This window comes from Scyliorhinus torazame, chromosome 4, assembly GCF_047496885.1.
Source record: "Scyliorhinus torazame isolate Kashiwa2021f chromosome 4, sScyTor2.1, whole genome shotgun sequence".
In the NCBI taxonomy this organism is placed as follows: domain Eukaryota; kingdom Metazoa; phylum Chordata; class Chondrichthyes; order Carcharhiniformes; family Scyliorhinidae; genus Scyliorhinus; species Scyliorhinus torazame.
The window spans coordinates 340643653-340665307 of record NC_092710.1 but is presented as its reverse complement, the minus strand read 5'-3'; the positions used below and the strand labels follow the sequence as shown (position 1 = coordinate 340665307).

General features: G+C 51.5%; 1 pseudogene across 1 annotated transcript; it reads left to right on the top strand.

Moving 5' to 3' along the window:
* The first annotated feature begins 16332 nt into the window (after positions 1 to 16332).
* On the top strand, positions 16333 to 17925 carry LOC140411181 (RNA-binding protein 3 pseudogene; annotated as a pseudogene). The gene has a single exon (XR_011940834.1). The product of XR_011940834.1 is annotated as an RNA-binding protein 3 pseudogene (transcript).
* The last annotated feature ends 3730 nt before the right edge of the window (positions 17926 to 21655 follow it).

Sequence of the window (21655 nt, the reverse complement as noted above, 5' to 3'; positions counted from 1 at the left end):
ATTTATTGCCCATGAGCACTTGCCCTCATAACCTTTTTTTGTTTCAAATGGTTTATTTTTGGATGCAGTGAAGGGACAGATAAACCAGTCAGGAGGAAGAGCTGAGTCCAGGCAAGTGATTGGGATTAGGCAGTGATGTCACAGATGAGAGGGAGAAGTCTTGGGTAATGAATGAAAATATAACAGGAAAGGGAAGGCTGAGCAGAATTCACAGAATTGCTCCGACACAGAAGGTGATCCTTTGGTCCATCGTCCCTGCACCCACTCCCCAAGTGAGCAACTCACCTAGTCCCATTCCCTAGCCATCTCCCCTTAACCCTGCACATTCTTCCTTTTCAGGTAACAGTCTAGTTCCCTTCTAAATGTTTTAATTGAACCTTTCTCCACCACGCTCCCAGGCAGTGCATTCCAAATCCTAACCACTCACTGCGTAGAAAGATTTTTCCTCATATAATTTTTTGCTTTTTTACTAATTTCCTTAAATCTGTGCCCTCTCTTTCTCGATCCTTTCACGAGTGGGAACAGTTTCTCCCCAGCCACTCTGTCCAGACCCCACATGGTTACCTCGGATGGGTGAAGAAAAATATGGGCACTGATGGCAAGATATAAGGCAAGAGTGTGTGAGTGAGTAGGAGGTGATATGGAATGGCTAACACAGCGATGAGTGGAACATTTTCAAGGCATTTAGAGAGAGAGCAAAAACAGCCTTTGAATTAACTTTGAAAAACACTTGAAGTGATTTTCTATGTATGTTTGAGGGGATATTTTATGTTTAGCACACTGGGCTAAATCGCTGGCTTTGAAAGCAGACTACAGCAGGTCAGCAGCACAGTTCAATTCCTGTACCAGCCTCCCCGAACAGGCGCCGGAATGTGGCGACTAAGGGCTTTTCACAGTAACTTCATTTGAAGCCTACGTGTGACAATAAGTGATTTTCATTTCATGTATTTTTTTTTAAATTTGTAGTCTTTTGAAAGAAATTAATGCTGGCTGTGGATTGATCTGGGAGACATATTTTGAATACACACCAGTGCTACTTAACATTGGGAACCCTGCACTATAACATATGGTAAGTATATTTGTTTAAATTACTTCTTGGCATTTAAAAAGTGCTTTACCTGAACATATTGTAAATATGTAATTCTTCAAATTTTGGTTAAAGTCTGCCGTATAAATTTCAATTCTGGGAAAATGTTTCATCTGCAAGTTTTCAGAAACTGTTTAGAGCAATTTGTGGAGAAAAAATACAACAGAAAAGGCCTCTGGCAAGAACCTGTACGTACATTGTGGTGGAAGTCAGTTTATATAACTTCTTTCCATTACAAATTTAGATACTGGACTTTTGGAGTGGAAAAAAGCTGACTCAAAATGATTGAAAAATATATGCCAACAGGAAATAATATCTTCTTGGTATGGAATGCATGCAACCATCTAATTGTTTTTTTTTTAATGTTTTTATTCTCCATTTTCCCATTTTCCTTCAAAATTTACACCCCACCCACAGACAGTAAATGGTAACAAATACAAAATCAATCCCCTTAACAATACCAACGATCCCATCCTCCCACCACCCCAAACAACGGCCCACCTGTCAATATATGCATCCAATAAAACAAACCCTCCCACGGTGGAAACAAAAAACAAAGGAGAAAAAGAAAAAGGAGTCCGGGACCGCCCATGGTCACCATTAACCTATAGAGTCCACCCCCCCCCCACACACACACACACTCAATGCCATCCAACGCCTGAAAGAGCACCGTACATGAGACCCAGAAGTTGTAAACACCTCTCCAACTCCTCCCGTCCACTGCCTCTTGTAAAACTCCTCCCTCCCAACCACGGTTCCTTCCCCCCAACTTTCCACCCCAGCTAGACCACTCGGACCCTGTTCTGCCAGGCTCCGATGGCCGCAGCCCCTCCCCCCACCTCACTCCCGTTCACTGGCCGGCTTAAACCGGCCAGCGTGGAGGCCCCCACCCGGGGCCCTTTCCCCCTTGCCCAGCGCTAGGAAAGCCCAGAAATCCCCTTTTTGCACACAAACCCCGCATATCCACCTACACCCCAAAGAGCCCTCATTTCGAGTAAAAGTCCCATCACTTCCCTTGTCCAAATATATACAACATTGGCTCATTTAGCCCATACACCCGCACGCAGCGAAACAAAAAAGAAGAAAATACAGTCCTGAGGTTACATCGGCACATGGCCATTTCTCAATTTCTCAGTTCTGCCACAGTCCTTCTGCCTTCGCAAACTCCTCCGCTGCTTCCGCCGTTCCAAAATAAAAGTCCTTGAGCTTGTAAGTCACCCTCAGCTTCGCTGGATATACAATGCCGCACCGCACCTTGCTAATGTACAGTGCCCTCTTCACCCGGTTGAAGGCAGCCCGCCTCCTCGCCAGCTCCACCGTAAAGTCCTGGTATACACGGATACCAGCTCCATCCCACTGCACCACCCGCTTCTGCTTGGCCCAGCACAGGACCTTCTCCTTCGCACTGTACCTCCGGAAGCACAGAGTCACTACCCTTGGCGGCTCGCTCGCCTTTGGTACAGGCCTCCACGACCGGTGAGCCCGATCCAGCTCCTATCGGGGGGGATCCTCCCCCTCCCCTAATAGTTTCGCCAGCATCGCGGCAAAATACTCAGTCGGCCTCGGTCCTTCAACTCCTTCGGGCAGCCCCACAATCCTCAAATTCTGTCGCCTGGATCTGTTTTTCAGGTCTCCCATTTTTCCTCGCAGATCCTTGTTAATCTCCATCACCTTCCGCATCTCCTTCGCCATCGAGGTAAGTTGATCACCGTGTTGCAATAATGTCTCCTCCACTTCCTTCAGCGCCTCCCCTTGCTCCCGCACCTCCACTACTGCGCTCGCCACCGCCATCGTCACCGGGAAAATCGCCTCCTCCACCAACACACTCAAAACCTCCCTCATTGTCTCCATGTATTTTGTAAACTGCCTTTCGAATTCCGCAGCCATCACCTTAGTTATTTCATCAGCCGTAAGCAATGCGGCCTCCCCTGGTGCTCCAGCCTCCATTTTCCTTGGTGACCTTTCCACTTCCCGACGGACCTTCAGCTGTTTTTTTTACGGCCGTTTTTTTGCTCGACATTCTTCTTTACTGTGCCTTCACTGTGCCTCCTCTGCGCCTTCTCCCTGCTTTTGCCGCCTCCGTGGACCCTGGGACCGGGCTTAAAGCCCCAAAAATGCCGTTCCCGAATGGGAGCCCTCCATTGTGCGGCTGCCTCCCGCCCGCCGTCCAACCATCTCATTGTTAAACAATACTGCGCTGTGATGTTCTATGTTCTATATATTCATCAGTGGAATTTACAAATGAAAGGAATTAATGATTCAGTACAGAGCCATGGTCAGACCCCATCTGGTAAACCACGTTCAGTCCCAGGCACCACATCTCACTTGGTGGACCAAACAGTCACCTTCTGGGTCGTAACAATTCTGTGATATATTCCTTGCAGATTCACCAGAATATTTAAACTATGAGGGCAGGTCCATAATCTTGCATTGTCTTAAGTAGAGAAGATTGAAGAGTGATCTGATAAAACTGTTTAACTGATAAAATGATTGGGTACGGTAGATCAGTGTTTTTCAAACTTTTTTTCCCGGGACCCACTTTTACCAACTGGCTAACCTTCACGACCAATGTCGGTTGACTTTCGCAACCCAGGCCAGCCTTACTTTGTGACCTACACGTGACGAGCTTCATGGCCCACCATTATTTCTTACCTTTAATACAACAGGTGAGCCTGCTTGACCTTCACAACGTCACTTGCTTCGTCATTCAATGTTACATTTCTGCCAAGGACTTCAGCTGACGAGTTAAGTTCTGCTGCATCCTTTGAAAAAAATCAACAGATTTGGCCTCAAACACGTCATGCCTTTGATGTTTTGAGGGTTTCAAACTTTCATTTACGAGTACCTCCCTACATATAACACACATGGACTTTGCATCTTGATTTTCATTGGCACAATTAAGAAAGCCACACCTCAATAAATTATTTTTAGACTGCTTTGTACCCGACTTCAGATTTTTCTTTGGGTGTTCACTAGAAGCCCACGAGCTGTGCATACAGCTCACACCAGCACTACTTTGTCCATCCCTGGAATCCCCTGAGAAACTCTCTCCAGCAGATTGCAAGATCCTGGCCTGTTTGACTCTGGCCCTCTCTTCCTTATTACAAAATGACCCATCTTCAGTTTTTCACACAGTCCTGTTGCTTGGTTGCTGGCAGCTACAAATGGAGGAATATCTCTTTCATGATTTTGTGCTCAAATCACGGATGTACAGGGTGCGTAATGTCAGTGTAGGTGCCGTGCTCATGACTTGCTCTCTGTCACCGCTTCTGACGGGAAGACTCCGGGCGGGATTCAACCCCCCACGCCGGGTGGGAGAATCGCCGGGGCACCGCGTGAATCATGCCACGCTGCCCCGACCCCCGCACGCAATTCTCCCCCCCCCCCTTCTGAGTTTCAAAATCCCTGCATTAGATTATAGATCGAGTTATATTAATCGAGTTCCTTTCGTGAGAGAATCATAAATAACGTGACAGTCTTAAAATTACGGCAGGACATCAGAAAGAATGTAATTAGTAAAAATCTGTAATTCTCTTCTCCGCATAAGGCTGTGGGTGGGACAATATGATCTTTTAAGACTGATAACAAAATACTTTTTTTTAGTGCAGGATATCAAGGGATATGGCGATAAGGTTATGGAGTTGAGGTTAGAATAATCCATAAGCAAGTTCATGTGGCTCAATGGCCTACTCCTGTTTCTATGGGCACAATTCTCCAGAAACATTTCTAAGTGTGGTAGTAAGTGGAAATTGCCGCGAACGTCCCGACGCTCGGCTCAGGGAGGCCAGCAACTCAATTCAATATTAATTGATCCACTTAACGAGGCCTCACGGGCTTCTCGCCGCAAATGAAGGCTCGCCAGCTGATTTGCCGGGACCGCACTCGCCAGCCCCCCCCGCCAACAAGGTCGAGCAGCACTTGCTTTGCCAAACCCAGACAGCTCGCCCAGGAGACCGGCCCCAAGATTCGGGGATGCTGACCTGGGGAGGATGCTAGACACCAGGAGGGATGTCCTGTTCCCCTGAGGGCCCCGGAGAGTCAGCCACAGGGCAGCCAGTGCTGCCTGGGATGAGATGGCGACAGCTGTGAACTCGGGGAGTGTGACCCGGAGGACTATCCTCCAGTGCAGGAAGAAGGTTAACGACTTACACCGTGCAGCACGAGTGAGGAGATGCCAACGACCTGCAACCCCCCCCCTCAAGGGAGCAACCACCCCCCAACTCCCCATGCAACCCCCAACCCTTCCTCTACCCATCTCCCGTTCAACCCCACCTCCAACCCTCCTTCCACACCCTCCTCCCCCGCCACTGTGAACCATGCAAGTGGCTAACAATGCCCCCTGTGTGTCCCCTCAGGAAAAGCTCTCCCATAATCGCGGGAGAGGGCCCAGACTGGCGGAGGGGTGCCAGACTTAAGAATCCTCACCTCCTTCGAGGAGCGGGCCTGGAGGTGACTGGGGTGGCCGAGGACAGATCAGTCACCCACGCAGAGGCTGGCGAATGCCACAGAGGTGACGAACCGCCGGGCTCCACCCAGAGGATCTGTCAAACATGAGTAGTGATTGCCGTACTGACTAATCCATCCTTCCCACTGAGCACATGTCCATTCTCCCGCAGGTTCCCCCAGCCGGCGGCGCCGGCGCACCCAGGCAGCCCCCTCCCCTGACTCCCAGGAGACCACCTCGGAGGAGAGCTCCATGGATGCCACCGTTATAATCGTGGCACAGCTGTCATCTCCATCCTTCACCAGCGCCGATACACACAGCTCCGTGGGACATGTTCGTGGTCAGGCTCCTGGGGCACAATCTGGTGAGCACCACACTGCTGATGATGCACATCAGGTGGAGGCAGGAACCCCCAGGCGAGACAACAGTCAGAGGTCTGCTGGGTCCCAGCCTGATGCTGAGCCTCTGGAACAGAGGTACTCGGAGCTGATTGAGACTCTAGGGAGCAGCCGGGACATCCAGAGGGAGGTGTCAGTGTCACTTCAGGAGGTCCATAGCCGATTGAAGGAGTCTCAGAGGCTACGGGCGCAGCAGATGGCGCCGGCAATGCGGGGCACCAAGGCATTGTGCCACTGGTAGGGTGGCGACCGCAGTGGAAAGCCTGGTGCACAACGTCAGCACCATGAATGAAGGTGTCTAAGGCGTCATGCAGTTGGTGACGGCCATGGCTGAGGGTCTCGGCAGAATGTCTGCCTCACAGGGCGATGAGACCCAGGCTGACCTTGATGGGGTTCTGCGGGACATGTCCCGCTCTCAGATGGGAATGGCCGAGGCGCTGCGGAGCTCATCCCAGTCGCAGGTGCGCATTGCCGAGGCGCTGCAGAGCATGTTCCCGTCACTGAGAAACATCGCCAAGGGCATCAACACAATGGTGCGGACCATGGGAAACCGCCAGGGCTGGCAGAGCCAGATGATGCAAGGGCAGCCAGAGCTCGTACCAGCTGCCCCTCCATCCCAGGGCCCTATGGGCACTGACTGTGTGCCAACCCGGACCTGTGCCATGGAATGGCGACGGTGGCTATCAGCTCCCCCGAGTTCCACCACTCTGATGAGGCTGCATCTCAAAGTCAGCAGACGGGACAACGCAGCACGGCTTTGTATGTGCCGCCGACAAGTGAGCTGGAGCCCTCCAGTCCCTGAAGACACCCATCGAAGGCCATGGGACAAGGTAGGCAGCTGGCTGCCTCCATCTCAGATGTGCATCCTGGGGAAACACCTAAATGTAGTGGTAGAGCACGTGGGGCCAATCACGTTGAGGATCACTGAGGGCACTGGGGGGTTGGGGGGACCACCCCCCCCTCCCCCCCCCCCCCCTCCCTCCCTCCCTGTGGTGCTCACCCATCCTCCAGCCATGGACATGTCCCTGGAGCTGTGTCCCGTCCCGAAGTGTTCAGGCACAGTGTACAGGCATCAAGGTGTGATTGAGATGCTAAGTAATGCTACATGGCCCGCCCACCCACGGGAATCCACTTGGGCTGTGTGATGCGCTCACTTAACCACGATTGCCAATAGCCTTCAGCTGCAAGGCCAGAGGCCTCAGCAGTCAGTGAGAGTCATGGATGGTCATTATGGGAGTTATGGGGCAGATGGGCAGGGACAAGGGTTGCCCTCGAATGGGTACACACAATCCATGGGTTGGCGTGGTGATACCACAAGCAGTTGCCCGCCAGTTGGCCCCCGCAACGCCCGCCCGCCCCTGCAGAGGATCCCCCACTCTCAGCCGAGCATAACAAGGCCGGAGAATCGCGCCCTATGTTCCTAATTTATTTCTTCTGATAATCTATGGTGGTAGTTGTGTCTTATCTGACTGAGAGATGAGTGGAATTTTCCATATCAATTATATCTCAGGCAAGAGCATCTGCCAGGAGAATTTCAATTTCGGAGTTGTAAGCTCCATACTCACAAACAGATGCAACATCACAGCTGCTCGTCCTTTATTTTCAGATAGTGTCATAACCAAATCATTGTACAGCATGAAAGAGATTGGTGTTGGGTACACTGGGTTAAAATGGCCTAGTTCTGTATCGAAGGAATTCATCAAATCATTAAAGTAGAACACACAGTGAATTATCAAGAGAGGAGAACATTTTCAAAATGAAATAGAAAGATTAATCATATGAACTGAACCACAGCAGATTCAGTTTAACAAAGGGAGGTGTAAGAATGGCAAGTGGAATCTAAAAGCAGCTGTGCGTATGAGTGGATGAACAGAGGAGCCTATGTATGTAAATAATTGAAAGCTGATTCACTGATGCAGCACCCTACAAAAGAGCTAATGGATGTGCATTCAATCTTAAGAAGCATAGTCAGTAACTACAGGGCAAGTGATGGCCAAAGATATTTCAAGCTACAGTCAAAGAACATAATAGATCTAAAAGTAATACTACTGGCTATTACCATTTTTCTATGAAGTATTCTATGGCTAGTCCAGTTCGGTTTCTGCTCAATGGTAACCCTCAGTATGTTGATAGTGGGGGATTCCGTGATGGTAATGCTATTGTATAAGGATGGTTTTCACCTGAACCAAAATTGGACCAGTGTTCTTTTTTTTTTTTTTAATTTTTTTATTAAAGGTTTTCATAAAATATCAATAACAAAATGAGAAAGAAAAAAGAACCCAACAGGGTTAAGTACAAAACACAATCTAAAAAAGCAACCCCCCAAACCCCTCCCCCCCGTACATAAATAATAAATTAACATTAACACCCCGACTTAAGACAACAGGTGTATACACCCCCTCAGACCCTCCAGTGTAAATAACATAAACAAAAATAAAGTAAACCACCCCCCCCCCCCCCCCCCCCCCCCGCAAGCTGCTGCTGCCATTGACCAATGTCTATCGTTCTGCCAGAAAGTCTAAGAACAGTTGCCACCGCCTAAAGAACCCTTGTACCGACCCTCTCAAGGCGAATTTCACCCTCACAATTTAATGAACCCTGCCATATCGCTGATCCAGGATTCCACGCTTGGGGGCCTTGCATCTTTCCACTGAAGGAGAATCCTTCGCCGGGCTACCAGGGATGCAAAGGCCAGAATTCCGGCCTCTTTCGCCTCCTGCAGTCCCGGCTCATCTGCCACCCCAAATATTGCGAGCCCCCAGCCCGGTCTGACCCTGGATCCTACCACCCTCGACACCATCCTCGCTTCGCCCTTCCAAAATTCCTCCAGCGCTGGGCATGCCCAGAACATATGGGTGTGATTTGCTGGGCTCCCTGAGCACCTAACACACCTGTCCTCACCCCCAAAGAACCGGCTCATCCTTGTCCCGGTCATGTGTGCCCTGTGCAGCACCGTAAACTGTATGAGGCTGAGCCTCGCGCATGAAGAGGAAGAATTCACCCTCCCTAGGGTATCTGCCCACGTCCCCTCTTCGATCTCCTCTCCCAACTCCTCCTCCCACTTACCTTTCAACTCCACCACTGAGGCCTCCTCCTCCTCCTGCATCACCTGGTAAGTTTCCAAGATCTTCCCCACTCCCACCCACCCCCCCGAGAGCACCCTGTCCTGTACTGTGTGTGGCATTAGCCGCGGGAATTCCAACACCTGCCGTCTGGCAAACGCCCTTACCTGTAAGTACCAGAAGGTGTTCCTCGGGGGTAGCCCGTACTTCTCCTCCAGCTCACCCAAGCTCGCGAACTTCCCGTCCACAAACAGGTCCCCCAACTTTCGTATCCCTGCCCTGTGCCACCCTGAAAACCCTCCACCTGTTCTTCCTGGGGCGAACCGGTGGTTTCCCCGTAATGGGGTCCACGCCGAGGCCCCAACTTCCCCCCTAAGCCGCCTCCACTGCCCCCAAATTTTGAGGGCCGCCACCACCACCGGGCTCGTGGTATACCTCCTTGCCAGCGCCCCCAGACTCGTACCCACACAGGACGCCGTCTCCAGCCTCTTCCATGCAGCCCCCTCCCCCTCCATCACCCACTTGCGCACCATCGTCGCATTGGCGGCCCAGTAGTACCCACAGAGGTTGGGCAGTGCCAGCCCCCCCCATATCTCTACTCCGCTCCAGGAACACCCTTCTCACTCTCGGAGTCCCTCGTGCCCACACAAACCCCATTATACTCCTGTTAACCCGCCTGAAAAAAGCCTTCGGGATAAACACGGAGAGGCACTGGAACAGGAACAAAAACCTTGGGAGCACCGTCATTTTGATTGACTGCACCTACCCGCCAAGGACAGCGGCAACACGTCCCACCTCTTGAACTTCTCCTCCATTTGCTCCACCAGCCTTGTAAAGTTAAGCCTATGCAGGGCCCCCCAGCTCCTGGCCACCTGGACCCCCAAATATCTGAAGCTCCTCTCCGCCCTTTTTAGTGGGAGCTCGCCAATCCCCCTCTCCTGGTCCCCTAGCTGAACTACAAACAGCTCGCTCTTCCCCATATTGAGCTTGTACCCCGAAAAGTCCCCGAATTCCCTAAGGATCCTCATTGCCTCTGGCATTCCTCCCACCGGGTCCGCCACATACAGCAGCAGGTCGTCCGCATAAAGCGACACCCTATGCTCCTCCCCACCCCGCACCAACCCACTCCAGTTCATCGACTCTCTCAGTGCCATAGCCAGGGGTTCAATCGCCAGTGCGACGAGCAGGGGGGACAGGGGACACCCCTGTCTCGTCCCACGGTGCAACCGAAAGTACTCGGACCTCCTCCTATTTGTGGCCACACTCGCCATTGGGACCTCATACAACAGCCTAACCCACCTGACAAACCCCTCCCCAAACCCGAACCTCTTCAGCACCTCCCACAGGTACCCCCACTCTACCCTATCGAAGGCTTTCTCAGCGTCCATCGCCACCACTATCTCCGCCTATTCCTCCCTCGCCGGCATCATGATAACGTTCAAAAGCCTCCGCAAATTCGCGTTCAACTGTCTCCCCTCCACAAACCCCGTCTGGTCTTCATGGATGATCTGTGGCACACAATCCGCTAAGACTTTCGTCAGCACCTTGGCATCTACATTTAGCAAGGAAATCGGTCTGTAAGACCCACATTGCAGGGGATCCTTGTCCCACTTCAGGATCAAGGAGATCAGTGCCGGGACATCGTCGGGGGTAAAGCCCCCCCCTCCCTTGCCTCCTTAAAGGTCCTAATTAACAGCGGGCCCAACAGGTCCATATATTTTTTATAGAACTCAACCGGGAAACCGTCCGGCCCCGGTGCCTTCCCCGCCTGCATGCTTCCTATCCCTTTGATCAGCTCCTCCAGCCCAATCAAGGCCACCAGTCCCGCCACCAGTCCCTCTTCCACCTTTGGAAACCTCAATTGGTCCAGGAAACGCCATCCCTCCCTCCTCCAGTGGGGGCTCGGATCGGTACAATTCCTTGTAGAGGTCCCTGAAGACCCCATTGATGCCAGCTCCACTCCGCACCATATTCCCTCCCCTGTCCTTAACTCTCCCGATCTCCCTAGCTGCGTCCCGCTTCCGAAGCTGATGCGCCAGCATCCGGCTTGCCTTTTCCCCATACTCGTAGACCGCCCACCTGGGCCTTCCTCCACTGCACCTCCACCTTCCTGGTGGTCACCAGGTTGAATTCGGCCTGGAGGCTGCGCCTCTTCCTCAACAATCCTTCCTCAGGCTCTTCCGCATACCTCCTGTCTACCCTCACCATCTCCCCCACCAGCCTCTCCCTCTCTCTCCGCTCCTTGTGGGCCCTAATGGAGATCAGCTCTCCCCTCACCACCGCCATCAGTGCCTCCCATACCATCCCCACTCGGACCTCCCCGTTGTCGTTGGTCTCCAAGTACCTCTCTATACTTCCTCGGACACGCTCGCTCACCTCCTCGTCCGCCAGCAGCCCCACCTCCAAGCACCACAGCGGGCACTGGTCCCTCTCCTCCCCTATCTCCAAGTCCACCCAATGCGGGGCGTGGTCCGAAATGGCTATTGCCGAATACTCGGTATCCTCTACTCTCGCTATCAGCGCCCTACTCAAAATGAAAAAGTCGATTCGAGAATAAGCCTTATGGACATGTGAGAAGAATGAAAATTCCCTAGCCCCCGGCCTTGCAAATCTCCAAGGATCCACCCCTCCCATTTGGTCCATAAATCCCCTCAACACTCTAGCCGCCGCCGGCTTCCTACCCGTCCTAGACCTGGAGCGATCCAGTGCCGGATCCAACGCCGTGTTAAAGTCTCCCCCCATTATCAGGCCCCCCACTTCCAAGTCTGATTTCCGACCCAACATACGCCGCATAAAACCCGCATCGTCCCAGTTCAGAGCATACACATTGACCAGTACCACCCTCTCTCCCTGCAACTTACCACTTACCATTATGTACCTACCGCCATTATCTGCCACAATGCTCGACGCCTCGAATGACACCTTCTTTCCCACCAAGATCGCCACCACTCGATTTTTGGCATCTAGCCCCGAGTGAAACACCTGACCTACCCACCCTTTCCTCAGTCTTACCTGGTCTGCCACCTTCAGGTGTGTCTCCTGGAGCATAACCACATCCGCCTTGAGCTCCTTCAGGTGCGTGAAAACGCGGGCCCGCTTAACCGGCCCATTCAGTCCCCTTACATTCCAGGTTATCAGCCGGATCAGGGGGCTACCTGCCCCCCTCCCCCGCCGACTAGCCATGACACCTCCTCGGCCAGCCACGCGCCCGCACCCCACACCCGGCCCATTCCCCACAGCGGCATACCCACGTCTCGACCCCCCCACTCGTTCCAGCTCCTCCTTGACCTTAGCAGCAACAAAGGCCCACACCTACTCCGGAGACTCAAAATAATGGTGCCGGTCCTTGTAGGTAACCCACAGTCGCGCCGGATGCAACATGCCAAACTTCACCCCCTTCCTGTGCAGCACCGCCTTCGCTCGATTGTACCCGGCCCTCCTCTTTGCCACCTCCGCACTCCAGTTCGGATATATCCGAACCTCCGCATTCTCCCACCTGCTGCTCCTCTGCTTCTTGGCCCACCTGAGCACACACTCCCGATCGACGAACCGATGGAACCGCACCAGCACCGCCCGCGGAGGCTCGTTAGCCTTGGGCCTCCTCGCCAGCACTCTATGGGCTCCTTCCAGCTCCAGGGGTCCCTGGAAGGACCCCGCTCCCATCAGCGAGTTCAACATGGTGACCACATAGGCCCCCACGTCCGGCCCCTCCAGCCCCTCCGGGAGGTCCAGAATCCGCAGATTCTTCCGCCTCGACCGATTCTCCATCTCCTCGAACTGCTCCTGCCATTTCTTGTGGAGCGCCTCGTGCGCCTACACCTTTACCGCCAGGCCTAAGATCTTGTCCTCATTGTCAGAGATCTTTTGTCGAGCCTCTCGGATCGCCACACCCTGGGCCGTCTGTGTCTCCAGCAGCTTATCAATAGAAGCCTTCATCGGCTCCAGCAGGTCCATTTTAATCTCTCTGAGGCAGACCTGGATACCCTCCTGTTGCTCCTCCGCCCACTGCCTCCACGCTGCCTGGTCTCCGCCCGCCGCCATTTTGTCCTTCTTCTCTCCCTTCTTCTGGTCCACCACCACCTTTTTTGTCGCCCCGCTCCTAGTTAAAGCCATATACTGACGGGGAGCTATTATTAACTCCTTCCCACACCGGGAAACGTCGAAAAGGTGCCCTTCGGGGCCCTGAAAAAGAGCCCAAAAGTCTGTTTTTGCGGGAGCCGCCGAATGTGCGACTTAGCTCCGCATAGCCGCAACCGGAAGTCTCGAGAGGGAATCCTTTTGGCAGTGTTCGCCTCACCAATCTGCCCCAAAAAGTCTGTGGAAACTCCTGAAAAAGGTCTGAGAGTCCGTCCCAGACGGGAGCTGCCGAATGCGCGACCTACTCCTCCATGGCCGCCACCGGAAGCCTCGTTCCCGCTTTTTCAGTTGCCTTGGTAGATCTTTTCACAGTTGTTCCCTCTGCTGCTAGAATTCACCTTTAATAAAGGCCCACAAATCAGCGTGCAGCTTTAAGCTTGCCCTTCCCCCGCCTGCATGCTGGAAGAGGCTCTGTTTATCCTGCAGTTACAGCCAAATCTTTTACTGTTTCTGCCGGGTCTGGTAACCAAGAGACATACCATTCCTGGGGGACAGTGTCAGAGGAATGTTGCAGTCTTCTTCCCACACTGGGAAATGTCAAACAAATGTCGTGGGGGCCCTGTAAAGAGCCCAAAAGTCCGTTCCAAGCGGGAGCTACCGAACATGCGACCTAGCTCTGCATAGCTGCACCCGGAAGTCGGACCAGTGTTCTTTCAGGGAAGTTTGCTAGGGCAGCACGGTAGCACAAGTGGATAGCACTGTGGATTCACAGCACCAGGGTCCCAGGTTCGATTCCCCACTGGGTCACTGTCTGTGTGGAGTCTGCACGTTCTCCCTGTGTCTGCGTGGGTTTGCTCCGGTTTCCTCCCACAAGTCCCGAAAGACGTGCTGTTAGGTCATTTGAACATTCTGAATTCTCCCTCTGTGTACCCGAACAGGTGCTGGAATGTGGGGACTAAGGATTTTCACAGTAACTACATTGCAGCATTAATGCAAGCCTACTTGTGACAATAAAGATTATTATTATTATTTGCAGGACATTTCTATGCCAATGTTTGACTTGGTGCCATGAGACTTCATGGGGTCAACTGTCAAGCGTAAATTTGCTGCTGTTTATGATGTTGAAGTAGTTTGGGTTATTCATGACGCCTTCTCAACCTTGCAACTCACTTCAGGTGATATCAGCAGCAGTCAACTCTCCCCACAAAGTGAAAAGCAGCCTGCTGGGAGCGAAGTATGGGCTGGACCAGGGGGAAATATTTAGATACATGCAGGTTCAAGACTTTGCCAGAAAGGAGATACAGAACTTGCCAGCAGAGCCGGCTTCCACATTGCTGGAGGAGGTGCTGACGACAGGGAGACTGGAGAAGGGGGTAGTATCGGCGGTTTACGGGGCTAATTTGGAGGAGGAGAAGGCGCCGCTAGAAGGGATGAAGGCAAAGTGGAAGGAAGAGTTGGAAGAGGGTATGGAAGAGGGATTCTGGTGTGAGGTGCTCCGGAGGGTGAACGCCTCCACCTCGTGTGCGAGGTTGGCCCTGATACAGCTGAAGGTGGTGTATAGAGCACACCTTACAAGGGTGAGGATGAGCCGGCTCTTTGAGGGGATAGAAGATGTGTGTGAAAGGGTGGGCCTGCAAACCACATATGTTTTGGTCCTGTCCAAAGCTGGAGGATTACTGGATGGAGGTGTTTAAGGTAATCATAAAGTGGTGCACTTGAAACTGGACCCGGGCCCTCGGGAGGCCTTGGGCGATTCTCCGCTCCCGCACCGGTTGGGAGAATCGCCTGGGTCGCCAGATTTTCCCGCGATGCCGGTCCGACGCCCTCCCGCGATTCTCCCAAGCAGCGAGAACGGCCCCGTCGAGTTCCGTGCGGCGCAGGCCGGAGAATCGCCCGAGACACCCAAAATGGCGATTCTCCGGCACCCCTGCTATCCTCAGGCCCGGATGGGCCGAGCGGCCAGCCCAAAACGGCGGGTTCCCCCCGGCGCCGTCCACACCTGGTCGCTGCCGGCGGGAACAGCGCGGGAACGCTGGGTGGGCGGCCTGCGGGGGGGGGGATCATGCACCGGCGGGGGGGGGGCACAAATGGGATGTGGCCCGCGATCGGTGCCCACCGTTCGTCGGGCCGTCCTCTCTGAAGGAGGACCTCCTTTCTTCCGCAGCCCCGCAAGATCCGTCTGACATCTTCTTGCGGGGCGGACTCGGAGAGGACGGCAACCATGCATGCGCGGGTTGGCGCCAGCCAACCCACGCATGTGCGGGTGACGCCAGTTATGCGGCGCCGGCCGCGTCATGTATGCGGCGCCGCCTTTACGCGGTGCCAAGTCCTGGCGCGTGTAAATGACGCGCCGCCGCTCCTAGCCCATTATCGGGCCCTGAATCGGTCGGGATAGGGGCCGTTTTGCGCCGCCGTGAACCTCGCCGGCGTTCACGACACCGCAAACACTCTGCCTCCAATTCGGAGAATCCCACCCCATATTCGGGGTGTCGGATCAGCCACGGGCGCGGAGGCAGATGTTGCAGCCTTCGCCTCGTTAATCGCCCGAAGGTGGATCCTGTTAGGATGGAGATCAACCTCTCCACGCTGTGCCCTGGCGTGGTGGGGGGACCTGCTGGAATTCTTGATGCTTGAAAAGGTCAAATTTGAAATGAGGGGAAGGATGGAGGGGTTCCACAATTCATGGGCGTTATTCATTATGCACTTTTGAGAATTGGATCACATCGAACACTAGCGGGGGGCCTGGGAGTGTTGGGGTGAGAGGGACTGCATGTGTTAGTGATGACTATGGGTGATTCCTGATTCCTTTTTGTCATTTGTTTATGTTAACATGCGGGCTAATGTTTGGGGGAAGGATGGGATCACTGTTATTGATATGGGGATTGACATTACGTCAGTTACTGATTATTGTTTATTGGTGGGTGTAAATTTGGGAGAAAATGTGAAAAAGGAGGATAAAAAAAATGTTTTTTAAAGTAGAAAGCAGCCTATGGTCATGTGGGACTATGGCGGCTTTTACTTCAGGAAGAGGCGGGGCCTGATCCGGACAGACATATGAGCACAGTTAATGTTCAAATATAATGTGTATTATTAAAAAAAACTTTTATACAGTTGTATTGGGTGTGAAATGAATGATTTTCCTTCTGAAGCCTTTTGTTCTTTTCGCCTGATTGGAGCCGCTTCCATTGTTCCGATTGAGAACGAAAGGGGGCGAGAGAGACAAAAGAGAGAAGCGGCCATCTTGCCATGGAGTCATTCAAATGAGGCAATTTCCGCTCTCTGCTTCCTCTTTGTCTGTTTGTGTGGAGTGAGCGGCGCCATTCTCCACTCCTGCAGCTTCACACACTCAAGTGCGCAGCAAACCCGCCACCATGACTGAAGAAGGAAAGTTGTTCGTCGGCGGCCTCAGCTTCGACACCGACGAGCAGGGCCTGGAAGATGTTTTCTCCAAGTACGGGCAGATCGCTGAGGTGAGAGTGATTAAAGACAAAGACACCATGACGTCCCGCGGTTTCGGCTTCATCACTTTCGAGAACCCCGACGACGCCAAGGACGCGCTGCAGGCGATGAACGGAAAATCCCTGGACGGGCGGCAGATCCGGGTGGGCCACGCCGAGAAAAAGTCGAGCCGCAGCGGCGGCGGCGGCTACGGAGGAAGCCGGGGCGGCGGCGGCTATGGCGGCTACGGCGGCGGCAGCTACGGCAGCGGCGGCTACAGCGGCAGCAGGAGAGGAGGCGGCGGCTGGGATAGGGACAGGAGCAGCGGAAACCGGTACGATTCGGGAGACCGGGACAGCTACTCGGGTGGGTACAAGAGCCAAGGTGGATACTACGGCGGCGGTGGTGGTGGTGGGAGTTATGGAAGCCGCTCGTACAGGGACTATGACTAATCAAATGTAGAGAAGCATTTCTGCCAGATTCAGGATCAACCTCCCACCTTGTTCACAAAATGGCTCTTGGAACCGCAGAAAGCAGTATCTGATGAAATTTGATTTGCCTGTTATGTTAAAATGCTAGAAAACCATTTTCACCATTGTCATGATTAATCTTGTTACCTGTTGTTTAGTCTGGAGTACTGCCTTATGTCGGGGCTTTCGACTCAATCTCAAATACCATGTTTTCTATATTCTTTTAAAAATAAGACCGTTGGTCATTTGGACGTTATCCTGGCGACTTAAATCGCCAGAGTCTCCTTTTGTCAGCTCCTTTTGGAATTTGTCGAAATCGTTTTGCTTTCTGGTGAGATTTTTCCACAATTCCATGCGGTGCAAAGAATGAAAGAGCGGAAAAGCTTCACTCTCTGTCTGGCTGCTCCTTGTACAAAATCTGATCTTTGGAAACGCGGATTGCCATTCTTAACATGACTGGTCTCCCAGAATACCGGCACTCGAGTTATTTTTGTTTTAATCGACCGATTTTCGTTCAATCTGTTAGTCCGGTTCTTGTCTCAATTACCTCGTTATGAGGAAATTTTTTTAAAGCAAACATTATGCTTGGTGGCTTTTAATGCATTTGAACATCTTCACGAAAGTGGCCAGTTATTTTTTGTGGGGTGGGGAACTTTGTCTCTGAATGTTGCCACCATGTGCTCGAGTGGCGTGAGCCATTTTCCTTGCCACTGAAAAGTAATGAGAGATCCGCCTGCACAACACCCTTTTCATGTAGCTTGTTGGAAGACTCGGAGCAAACTGATCGTGGTCTTTTGTTTTAAAACCGATTTATTGAAAACTGTAATTAAAAAGTCAATTGCTATTTGTTGTACTTTCATCAGCTGGCACAGCCCTTTGGACAAGCGTTGCCACTGGGAAACCAATCTTTTGTCAGTGGATGTATCTGAATAAAATGCAGCTTCAGGAACACTCGTGACTTGTCTTTGTTATAAATCATTCAACTTGCTTCCAAGGAAATGAATCTGGAGATGTCCTTTTATTCCAAACTTGCTTCCACCATTATTTGATTTCTCAAATTGTCAATACGGTGTTTGAAGATCATGCTCGTGGAAAGTGCCAGGACCGAGGTAAAATGTTGGATGTTTAGTTAAGATAAATCTTATTTTTTAAACAAATTTTTAAAACCATGTGTACATGAATGGATTTTATCCTTGCTCAGGTATTTACGGGTAGCTCCCAGTACCTAATTGGCTGTGATTCATGTGAGCATAGGCGGTGTGCGTCTGCAATCTATTGTGTTGTAGGCTTAGCCAAAGCCACACCTTGCTGTCGACGTTTGTAATAAACCCGGATTCTTACCAGAGAAAAGCATAAGTACATTTTGTAATTATGGTTAACCCATGAAGAGAACTGCATTTCTTGTACTCTTTCTGTATGTAGAAATTACTTCCTTGTGGACTATTAGCAGCTCAGTGGTTAGCACTGCTGCCTCAGCGCCAGGAACCCGGGTTTGGTTCCAGCCTTTGGTGACCATGTGCCGTTTGCATGCTCTCCACGTGTCTGCGGTTTCCTCTTCTGTCCAAAGATCTGCAGATTAGGTGGGTTGCCCCTTATTGTCAGAAGTTATGGGGAGCAGGATAGGTAGAGTTTGGATGTCTGTTAGACTCCTGCACTGTAGGGGTTCTGTTAATTCAATCTTGATATAGTTCACTTCATTTGCTGATGAGACCGCATATGAACGGGCATAGGTAATTTAGCGATCGGCCTGCTATTCATTTGGAATTATGACTGATCTCTTGTATAATTGAAATGAAAATCACTTATTGTCACAAGTAGGCTTCAAATGAAGTTACTGTGAAAAGCCCCTAGTCACCACATTCTGGTGCCTGTTCAGGGATCTGGTACAGGAATTGAAACGTGCTGGCCTGCCCTGGTCTGCTTTCAAAGCCAGCGATGTTAGCCCTGTGCTAAACCAGCCCCATTTTAATTTAACCCCCACATCTAATTCCCAGTCCTTAACTGGCTGCCCAGAAAGATTGTGGAAGTGAATGAAAGCCCACCCTGCCAAAGCCCACACCTCCATCCTGTGCCTGTAATCCCATTTAGCCTTTGTGGATGGCAATCAGATGGGCGCTTAAGGGAAATTGCTGACTTGGAAATATATCGCAGTTCCTGGGGCGACATCCTGGAACTCCTAGAACTTAGTGTTGAATTTACATTCGGCCCATCGAGTCTGCATCGGCCCTTGGAAAGAGCCCACACCTCCATCCTATACCAGTAACCCCACTTAACCTTTGTGGACACTAAGGGCAATTTAGCATAGCCAATCCACCTAACCCGCACAGCTTTGGACTGTGGGAGCACCCGGAGGAAGCCCACGCAGACATGGGGAGAATACGCAGACAGTGACCCAAGGCGGGAATCAAACCTAGGCCCTTGGAGCTGTGAAGCAACTATGCTAACTACTTCTGCTACTGTCACTAACAGGACAATGGGTGTACCTACACCCCGAGGACTGCATTGGTTAAGATGGCAACTCACCACCACCTAAGGGCAACTAGGGATGGGCACTAATTGCTAGCCTAACCAGTAACTTGCAGGGATATGGGAATTGAGCAATGGAGTTGAACTGACTGGCGATCACTCTGGGGATGCAGCATAGGTTGAATGGCCTCCTCTGCCATAAATGACTCCATAATTCCTTTGGTTGACAAAACTTGATCAATATGAGATGATCAATAAGTTTTACCCACCTGCTTGCATGCAGAACAATACAGCACAGGCCCTTCGGCCCTCCAAGCCTGTACTGGTCATGATACCAACCTTGGCCACAAGCCCTCAGCACTTCCTTGTGGCATATCCCTCTATAAACCCACCATCTTATGGGTAGCACAGTGGTTAGCATTGTTCACAGCAGCAGGAACCTGGGTTTGATGCCCTACTTGGGTCACTGTCTGTGGGTATCTTCCCCCCCCCCCCCCCACAAGTCTTAAGACATGCTTGTTAGGTGGATTAGACATTCTGAATTCTCCCTCGGTAACCGAACAGATGCCATAGTGTGGTGACGAGGGAATTTTCATAGTAACTTCATTGCAGTGTAAGTAAGCCTACTTGTGACACTAATAAAGATGATTGTTGTCCCTGAAATTTTGCACTGTTGTGGGGTGTGTTGACTAATTTTATTTCATGCTTGGCTCTGCCTTTATTCCAAATACTTTATCCCAAACCTACAGTTACATACATTTGTCATTTTTTTTACAAACTTAAGCTAACACTACCCCCCCCCCCCCCCCCCCCCCCCCCAAAATCTACTCGCTGGCGATTAAATGGGTTGGGTTTTGGGGATAGGGTAGAGGTGTGGGCTTGGGTAGGGTGCTCTTCAAGGGCTGGTGCAGACTCGATGTGCCGAATGGCTGCTTCCTGCATTGTTAATTCTATGTAAAAAGACAAACCGCCTCCACCTCATGCAGAACCCCCCCTTCAGACCCCAAAAGGTCAAACTTAACTTTCTCCATTTTCAGAAATTCTGCCACATTCCCCAATCACACCGACGCCCTCTGGCACTGCTGACCTCAAATGCAGTAGGATTTGCCAGGTAGAGATACCATGTGCTCACTATCTCCCGTTCCTCTAGTGCATTAGCCAGGGTCTCTATAGCTAGAGCAAATAACAATGGAGATAATGGCCTTCACCATCTCGTGTCCAGATGGGGCCAAAATTATCCTGAAATTTTTTTTAAAAATTCACCGTATTAGTCCTCACACTTGGTACGGGGTGGCAGAGAGCAATCTTACGCAGGCAATGAATTTAGGCCCAAACCATCCCGGGCCCTCGAACAGATAACTCCACCTGGTCAAACACCTCCACATCCATAGAAATAATGACTTCCCCCAGACACGGTTAAATAATGACTTCTGTAACCTTCCCCCCCGGATACGGTTATCGCCACATTCAGAAGTTGTATAATGTTACTCAACAAACGTCGCCATTTGACAGCCACTCTGATCCTCAGAGACCACCTCCAACACGCACCGATCCAATTGTCTCGCCAGAACATTTTTCAACACTTTCACATCCGTATTCAACAAGGAAATGGGCTTATAAGACCCACACTCCACGGATCCCTATACTTTGGGATCAAGGAGATGGACGTCTGCGCCAACATGACTGGCAATTTCCCCACAAAGTATTATAATTCCGAGGCGATGCGGTGCCAGCACTGCTGAGAATTCCACCTGAAAGCCATTCGGCCCAGGTGCCTTCCCCAATAATTGCACACCATTATCTCCTGCAGTCCCAATGGTGCTTCCTGTTCCTTTCCCTCCACCACTGGAAATTACAACTCTACTAAAACATGCTCCATCTGAGTCCTCCGCCCGTGGGTCGTACCTCAAATGCCTTATTTTCTTTTACAAATTTAGAGTACCCAATTCATTTTTTTTCCAATTTGGAGGCAATTTAGCATAGCCAATTCACATACCCTGCACATCTTTGGGTTGTGGGGGCGAAACCCACGCAAACACGGGGAGAATGTGCAAACTCCACACGGACAGTGACCCAGAGCCGGGATCGAACCTGGGACCTTGGCGCCATGAGATAGCAGTGTTACCCACTGCGCCACTGTGCTGTCCTCGCCAGTACCTTCTTAATAAATTCCATACTATCCCGATTGGTTGCATAAATATTAACCAATTCAA